We start from the raw sequence: 9,505 nt of genomic DNA on the forward strand, positions 1-9,505 counted from the left end.
TAGGTATCCCATCTCATAATCAGCCATGTGATAACAAGAGAGACATACAACAAGAGTACAATGTATGACTAGAGTTTTTTCTTCACATATGACTACCTGCTAAAATATGAAGCAATCATTTTTGTAGAAAATGAAAACAATGGAGACTAGGCAAGCCTAGAAATGAAAGATGTATGGTAAACATTTCAGCCACATCACAGTCTCATTTATCAACATCTAATTTCTGACAGATCAGAGAACTCACTCTTCAAAGAATGCTCAGAGTGTCGGTATTTACATTTTTGCAATATGATACAAGTAACATAATTGATACAGTAGTTGGATACTCTAGATTAACCTTTTTCAACCAGAGTGACCCATTAATTAGCTTTTAGGTCTCAGGGAACCCCTGCTAAAATGTATATCTACAGATGACAGGATATTAGCAAGACCAATGAGTGAAAAAAAAATTATTTAATATAAGAATACAAAAAGTTGCCTACTTACAGTATATGACAACCAAGCTGGGTAATTTATTTTATATGTCATGCTCTTTATAATAACTAATTTGCAGTGATAATCACAAAATTTAAAATAAAAGAAACCCATACTCCTTTACATCAAAAATTAAAGTGAGCCAGACAATACTAAGTGAGTAGGTGCTGCCAACATCCCTATTAATGATACAGAAAAAAACAAGACCAAAGAGTCACGAGAACCCAGGGGCGGACTGACCATTCGATCACTCGGGTCAGTAGGGGGCCCCATGAAATGCCCCTGGTACCTTTTTATAGGCTTTTTTGGGTGTGCTTTGAGTGTGGGCAAGCACACAGGGGCCCCATGATCCCCTATTGCCCAGGGGCTCCATGAGTTGTCAGTCCGCCCCTGAGAGAACCCCATGGGACTTTGAAGGCAGAGAGGCATACCTCTCTGCCTTCAGATTCCCATGGGGTTCTCTTGACTCTTTGGTCTTGTTTTTTCTGTATACTCCTTTACATCAGTGGTCAGTGGAGAAATGCTGTCTTACCCTGGCATTTAGTAAATGGTCCATTTACATTGTGGCCAGTCATAGAGGTATCCTGTTATTTGGTGGTCAGTGGGGGAAGGAGATCATTACATCAGGATCAGTGAGAGAAGATTCCTTTTAAATCTCTATTCAGTGAGATGAAGGTCAATTACTCCTGTAATTGGTGATCAGTGGAAAAAATACACCATTTCATTAGTGTTTAGTGAAAGGAATGCCGCCTTACATTGGTGGTCAGGGGAAAGAATACCACCCTTTAAAAACAGCTGAAAAAGATAATGTCACTCCACTGACACTGCAAAGTGACATTTGCCCCGAAACTATGCATGCACTGTCAGGTTAAATGTCAATTTGCCACTGCTCAAGAAACTCCTACCAACCTACAGTATATGGAAACCCTAGGCTTTCATGGAACCATGGTTTGGAATGACTAATCTAGAATCGGAATAATAACAAACACAACTCAGAGGTTTGGCCATGGAGGTTATAGCTTTGGGTGACAGACTGAAGACAGTTACCTCTATGACATAGACCAAGGTGGCCAGAAAAATCATTATATAGAAGATTTGCAAAATTGATCCTTCAAACATGATCTCCTCTAAATGCAATCTGTAGTATCTACATTTCTTGCTAACTTTTTAACTTTGTTCATGTCTGTTTGTTCAACTGGAACTGCTTCAGAGATCATTTGAAGCAGTTGGGTGGTGTAAACGTTAAAGCTGACCTCCAAAGAAAATTCCAACAGTGTGACAGACATTTTACCCCATTGTAAAACATCTGTCACCACAAGGACACACAGGAAAGAATTGTTTTCTATGTGTCCTATTTCCCACAGCAACACAGTCTGTGCTGCAATGTGCTGTGATAACATTTAGACATTTTATTGCAGCGCACTGTACAGCACCATGAAGGAAGTGTATGTTTTGTACACTTCAAATAAAGTTTGTACAAAAAATAAAAGGGAGCAATGTGATGTGCTGAATCGCACACCACACTGCCCCCCTACGGCAGCCACCAATGGCCAGCTGCCGGAGCAGCAAAGTGCTCCAGCTGCTGTCCATTATAGTGTTAATTCAGCTTAAATGCTCGATTTTTGTCTAGAGGGCCTTTAAATGCAGTTTTACTTACCTTAATCCCTCACTCCTACAGAGTGCCTCCTCCCCATGTGGCTTATCTCCTGAGGTCTCTTCGACTTACGCAAGCACTCTGACTTTGTCACATACCTTGATGAACCAACAGTCCTGCATTGAAAGTAAGGATGCTGTGGGCCTGCCCACAACCCAGACCGTTGAAGGGAAGAGGAGAGCGCTGGCTGCAGGGGGAAGCGAGAAATAATATAAGTAAAACTGCTTCTTTAATGGTGCCCAAGACTGAAATGAATATTTAACACTTGCAGTGTATGGGGAACCCTACTACAAGAGAAATTTTACTTTTCCCCAGAGTTTAGTGTATCTAAACCCAAAAACAATTGTACATATTGCAGCTTACCACTCCTTAGAGGTGGTGGCTTCATTAGTTTTCTCTTTTTTGTGGCTTTTTTACCTTTATTTTTACCTTATAACACCACACACAGCCACCAGATTCCAGCAGCAAGAATCAGCAGATTCTTGAGGCTGGAATGACTGGGGCATGCAATTAGCGTATTTAAACTAATGGCAGGGTGACAGTGGCCACTGCTATTTGCATGTAGCTGCACACAGAGCGGTTAGATGCGGCTATGGATAGGTGTCTGAGCCTGGGTGCATTTAGATTTTAAACAGGACAAAAAGTTATGGGACATCCATAAATCTACAGTTTTTCACTGGGAATCCTCCAGTGGGAACATGTCTTGGTGACAACTGTCTTAGAGAGAACATATGTTCACTTTGGAGAGATTCTCTCCTCATTCCAGTTATGTCTATGGGACAGGAAGTGAAGGAAAATCTTACTAACATGGAACAGGCCAAAAAAAAAAAACCCTGACAAGGGATTTAACTAATGCCTATTCTTTCCAAAAACCTAACAAATGGCTTTAGATATATATCAAGATAGAGCTAGGATTAGGGTCTATTAGAGATAAAGTTGTAACAGAACAGGTAATTGGTGGAGTAACTGGAAAAAACATACATACACTGCAGAATAATGAAGTTGCTCCAACAAGGACTCTTCATAGCAATGCCTTGGTGACTCAATCAGGGTAACTAGTGGCTGATTAGCATAGTCTGTGTAAAGCCAGCCATACATGGATTGAAATTAAGCAGGGATCAGCCAAGATTCGATCCATGTATTGGCAGGCTGATTGTACCCAAGTTGATCCACTGATCAACTTGAGTACAATCAGCCTGTCGGATTTTTTACATGCTATAGCTGCTGGTAGTAATCATTGTATTCTGCTGGCTGGGAAGCCTTTTCATAAGGTGTTTGGCAGGCAGTGAGGAGGTGATATGTCACCTCCTTAATCTCTGTTTTAACTGCTAAAAACCTGCATTACCATGCAACAAGCATGCGCATTGTACACTGATTTAGGGGCGGGTACAGCATGATCCCATTCAGTTGAATGGGTCACTTTCTGCAGACGGTGTTGCCCACTGAATGCAACAGGGAATGTCTTTGCATCTTAAAAGGGAATGGCTTGGGGGTTGAGATCAGGTCAGCTGCATGTTTTTACTGTTCCCATCTGCAAGGGTAAAAGGGGCCTTACAGTGATGTCCAGGTAAAACAGGTGAACAGCTGGATGGACCTGAGGCCCAAGGATGATTTGCCACCCCACTGCAGCTCAAGTACTCTGACAGAAATCAGTGAAGAGACCCCCCACATGTGTACCGGGTCTTTTGGAGAAGCTGCATGCTTTTAGGTATAGTTGAGGGTCTCTCATCTGGCTGCTGATCAGTTGCCCAGCTACCCCTGGCTCATTAGGTGTGTCTTCTCTGACTTCCTGAGGGTGGAAAGATGAATAATTGTCTTCTCTGGACATCTGCAGGTGTCACGTCTATGGTTGTGAGCTCTATATAACCACAGCTTGGGGTTCCCCAGGGCACAGAATCTAAGCCCCAGCCTGCTTGTTCACCAGGGCCCCTGATGGTGGGGATGGACTTGCAGCAGGCTGGGACCAGGTTGCGGCCCCCAGGTACACCCAGCTGAGGTGGAGGAGACCGCTAGCGGGAGCAGGGTGCAAGGGAGAAGACACAGGGATTCCAATGGGCAAGCCGAGGTCAGGACAGGCAGAAAACTAGCAAGGTCAGGAATGAGGCGGGATCCGTACACAGATAGACAACACAGGATACACAGCAGAAACACACGGGAGCTCCAACAACACAAAGTTGCTCAGGCAATGTGGCCTAGTCTGAGCACATCTTAAATAGACAGGCAGACAAGGAGGCGGGACAGGAAGTGATGGAAGGGAAGAACATAAAACCCAGGGAATAGCAGATGACGCCCAAAGGTGAGCACAGACAAACACACACATGTGAAGGAATCAAGAGCAGCAAGGAGGTAAGAGTAAACACACAAGAGGCTGCAAGATAAATTGTGACAGCAGGAACCCAGGGAGTTGTGCTGAATGGAGTTAAAGGGGCCTTCGCCTACATCTGGGCAAGGTGGTTAAATGGGCACTCCACTACAAAAGCAATGTACAAACTCATACAGTATTCACCCCTGAAAACTGCTCTGCATATTGAGCTGTAAAAAACTTCCATTGCTTAACCACTTTCTGTTTTCCCGCCTGCAATGCTACAGCTACAGGACCAGTGCCATAGAAGAATATAGATCCCAGTGAATGGGACCCGGAGGTCATGCAATCACATGATCACAATGACAACAAAGCTGTTATGAATCAATCTGATTCATAACAGCTTTGCTTCTATACCTGGAGAGCTGTGATTGGCCCACAGCTTGCACATGGGGCCAATCACAGCACTTTGTACCATATGACCAGCTGAAGCCAATCACAGTTCACTGTATTTTGAACTATCATAGGTCACTAATCACCGCCATTACTAGTATAGTGTTTACACGGATCAATATATTGCTCACCAGCAGAACTATACTAGTGCCTCCTTTATAGTGTTCCCAAAAACATAGTGTTAGCAGGATCAGCCCCGTTCGCTGCCAGCACTAGCATTTAGTCCCTTCGCTGTTTTTCACGGATGATTTGTATCAATTGATTCAGCTCTTACCAGATAATTTGCATGGAAACCTATCCCGGCTTCCAAATCCGAAAATGCAGCCGGTAATTCTGCTGGCTGACCATAGAGCTGATCAGAGACTGGAATGCCTCCAGTCATCTCTGTGGTCTAACAGAACAGAAGCTACGAGCATTTCATCATTTCGGTTAAGCTGGATACAAATAGTGCCATTTTAAAATTGGGAGAGCATCTGACCACACAGATCTTGGTGAGATTAGATAATGTAAGGGCAGAGGAGAGAGTCTAATTTAACAAAGGGTCAAATATCTTTGATTTCCCAATCCATTATGCTCAAAGTTTCTAAGACAATGTCCCTTAATTGTAGAACACAATGGTCGACTGATTTAGATACTATTTACGGTGAGGAGTGGTCCACCTTATTAGAAAATGCAATTAAAGTCTCCTTGTCCCCAGCTCAGAAGCTTACCCAGCTCTTTATTATCCACCGCACTTATCGCACTCCTCAGCGGCTATACGCTTGGAATAGGAGGGACTCTCCCCTTTGCCCTAGATGTGAAATTCATAATGGCACGCTCATCCCTATGCTATGGAAATGTCCCAAATTGGTAAGATATTGGTCCCATATTATAACAATGATTAATAAGATCTGGAATCTTAATGTACCATTAGATCTCAAGCTTTGTCTATTGGGAATGTTGGATGAGGAACTGTTAACTCCACATATCTATGGAACTATCCTTAGAGTGCTGTTTATTGCTCAGAAACTTATAGCTCAGAAATGGTTATCCCCCTCATTCAATGGATTAAAGCGGTCAATGATACTCTGATTAGAAAAAACTAGTTTATCAGCATAGAGAATGTGCACAGAAAGTTACAAAAGTCAGGGATTCCTGGTTAGGGACACCGGGATTAGCACCAGCACAATTAGTTAAGGACAGGCTTTTAAGCAGTGGAACCCCATTGGGTCTACTGTGAGATAACTATCCTTCCATCAAACCTTGAATAGGAATTGTGATATAGATGTATCCATATGGTAAAACTCTACTATTAGCAAAAAGCTGGTTTTTGGTTCTTGTTTTTGTTGTCAAATTGTTAAAACTATTTTAACTTTTTAATTTCCTTCTGTTTTTTTCCCAGCCTATTTTGAAATCTGGGTTTTGTTTTTATTTCTCTTTTTCAAAAAAATTATCTGGAAAATGTTGTGGTCTTGAATCTATGGTTATATTTTGCTATACATGACTTTGTACCCCTTTTATATTACAATGAAGTAACCTGTTGATACTAAGGCCAGAGTCCGTTGGAGATTGTGATTGTCTGATTATATATGTACATGGATCCATACTTCAATTAATAAAAAAAGATCTGATTAAAAAAAAAAAGTGTCTAATCTACCCCCGATTTCTCAGAAAAGAGTACCTGTTACTGCCTATTGCAATCAGAGGGGATATTTACATTCCCTGTGATAACAGTAAAAGTGATAAAAAAAAATGAGACGGACAGTGTAAAAATAAAAAAAAGCAAAATAAATATAAAAAAAACATTTATCCCCAGTCCCATCCCCCTGCTCATGTGCAAAGGCAAGCACAAGCAGCGGTCCAATGTCAGTATGTAAACAGAGATTGAACCACGCATGTGAGGTATCACTGTGAACGTCAGCATTAATTCCAGCACTAGACCTCCTCTATAAATCTAAATTGGTGACCTTTAAAGGCTTTTAAAGTGTTGCCTATGGATATTAAAAATGTACGTAGTTTGTTGCCATTGCACGGACGTGTGCGATTTTAAAGCATGCCATGTTTGGTATCCATTAATTCAGCGCAACATCATCATTTATATTTTATCAAACAATTGGGCAATATTTTGTGTTTTTGTGCATTAAAATTCTAGAAAGTACGTTTGAAAAATTGCTGCTCAAATACTGTGTGACAAAAAATTTCAACATTCACCATTTTATTCTCTAGGATCTCTGCTTTAAAAAATATATAATGTTTGGGGGTTCAAAGTAATTTTCTAGCAAAAAAAAAATGTTTTTCATGTAACAAAAATGATATCTTCAAAATACTCATGCCTTATCAAATTCCTTGGGTTTTCTATTTTCCAAAAAGGGTTCATTTGGCTGGTGTTTGTACAGTGTCCAAATGGTATGCTGACACCTTAGGAGTTCCCTTCACTGAAACTAAGGGACCAAGTCCAACCCTAAAAAACAACCCCACACAATAATCCCCCATCCACCAAACTTTACACTTGGCACAATGTAGTCAGGCAAGTACTGTCATCACTCCAGAGAACACGTCTCCACTGCTCTAGAGTCCAGTGGCGATGATTTGCATTGCACTTGGTGATGTAAGGCTTGGATGTAGCTGCTCAGCCATGGAAACCCATTCCATGGAGCTTTCTAGGCACTGTTGTTGTGCTAATCTGAAGGCCACAGGAAGTTTGGAGGTCTTGAGCTATTGACTCTGCAGACAGTTGGCGAATTCTGCGTGCTTCAGCATGTCATTTTACATGGCCTACCACTTCGTGGCTGAGTTTCTGTTGATCTCAGTTGCTTCCACTTTGTTATAATACCACTAACAGTTCAGCGTGGAATATTTAGTAGCAAGGAAAGTTCACGGATGGACTTATTGCACAGGTGGCAACCTATCACTGTACCACGCTTGAATGCAATGAGCTCCTGAGAGCGACCCATTCTTTCACCAATGTTTGTAGAAGCAGTCTGCATGCCTAGGTGCTTGATTTTATACACCTGTGGCCATGGGGGAGATTGGAACACCTGAATTCAATCATTTGGAGGGGTGTCCCAATACCTTTGGCAATATAGTTTATATACCATAGTTTGTAGACACTATAACTTTCACACAAACCGATTAATATACATGTATTGGGATTTTTTTTACCAAAGACATGTAGCAGAATACATTTTGGCATACGTTTATGACTAACATTAAGTTTACTGGATATTTTTTATTACCAAAATTAGAAAATATAATTTTTTTCATTATATCACAAAAAATAAAAAAATCCAGTGGTGATCAAATACCACCAAAAGTAAGCTCTATTTGTGTGAAAAAAGGACATAAATTTTGTTTGGGTACATCGTTGCATGACCGCGCAATTACCAGTTGAAATAGTGTAGTGCCGAATAGCAAAAAATGTCCTGGTCATTAAGGGGGTAAATCTTCCAGAGGGCAAGTGGTTAAAGGATTCATTTGTGATGCACTTGGGACTTCTGCTCTGGGTCCACCACTACCAGTGCTAACCACAACACAATTATGATGTTGTATCGTAAGCACTTAGGACTTCTGTTCTGCAGCCAATACCACCAGTGCTAACCACCACACAATTATAATGTGTTGTATCGTAGGCACTTGGGACTTCTGCTTTGGGGCCAACACTACCAGTGCTAGACACCATACAATTATGATGTGTTGTATCATAGGCAAAGCATGCTGACACAGGCAAAGTAACAGTGGATATAAAAAGTCTACACACCCGTTAAAATGTCAGGTTTCTGTGATGTAAAAAAATGAGACAAAGAAATCATTTCAGAATTTTTTCCACTTTTAATGTAACTTATAAACTGTACAACTCAATTGAAAAAGAAACTGAAATCTTTTAGGTGGAGGGAAGTAAAAATAAAAAAACAAAAATAATATGGTTGCATAAGTGTGCACACCCTTAAACTAATACTTTGTTGAAGCACCTTTTGATTTTATTACAGCACTCAGTCTTTTTGGAAATTAGTCTATCGGCTTGGCACATCTTGGCTTGGCAATATTTGCCCGCTCTTCCTTGCATAAACACTCGAAATCTGTCAGATTGCGAGGGCATCTCTTGTGCACAGCCCTCTTCAGATTACCCCATAGATTTTAGATCGGATTCAAGTCTGGGCTCTGGCTGAGCCATTCCAAAACTTTAATCTTCTTCTAGTGAAGCCATTCCTTTGTTGATTTGGGTCGTTGTCATGCTGAAAGAAGAAGTTCCTCTTCATATTCAGCTTTCTAGTAGAAGCCGAAAGGTTTTGTGCCAATATTGACTGGTATTTGGAACTGTTCATAATTCCCTCTACCTTGACTAAGGCCTCAGTTTCAGCTGAAGAAAAACAGACCCAAAGCATGATGCTGCCACCACCACAATGCTTCACTGTGGGTATGGTGTTCTTTTGGTAATGTGCAGTGTTGTCTTTACGCCAAACATATCTTTTGGAATTATGACCAAAAAGTTCAAGCTTGGTTTCATCAGGGCATAACACATTTGGGAGACTTCCGATGTGTTTTTGCAAAATTTAGCTTGGATGATTTTCTTCATAACAAAAGGCTTCAGTCTTGCCACTCTACCCCATAACCCAGACATATGAAGAATACAGGAGATTGTTTTC

The sequence above is a fragment of the Staurois parvus genome, unplaced genomic scaffold, assembly GCF_062004578.1.
Source record: "Staurois parvus isolate SC_StPar_1 unplaced genomic scaffold, SC_StPar_1.0 ptg000099l, whole genome shotgun sequence".
Classification (NCBI taxonomy): domain Eukaryota; kingdom Metazoa; phylum Chordata; class Amphibia; order Anura; family Ranidae; genus Staurois; species Staurois parvus.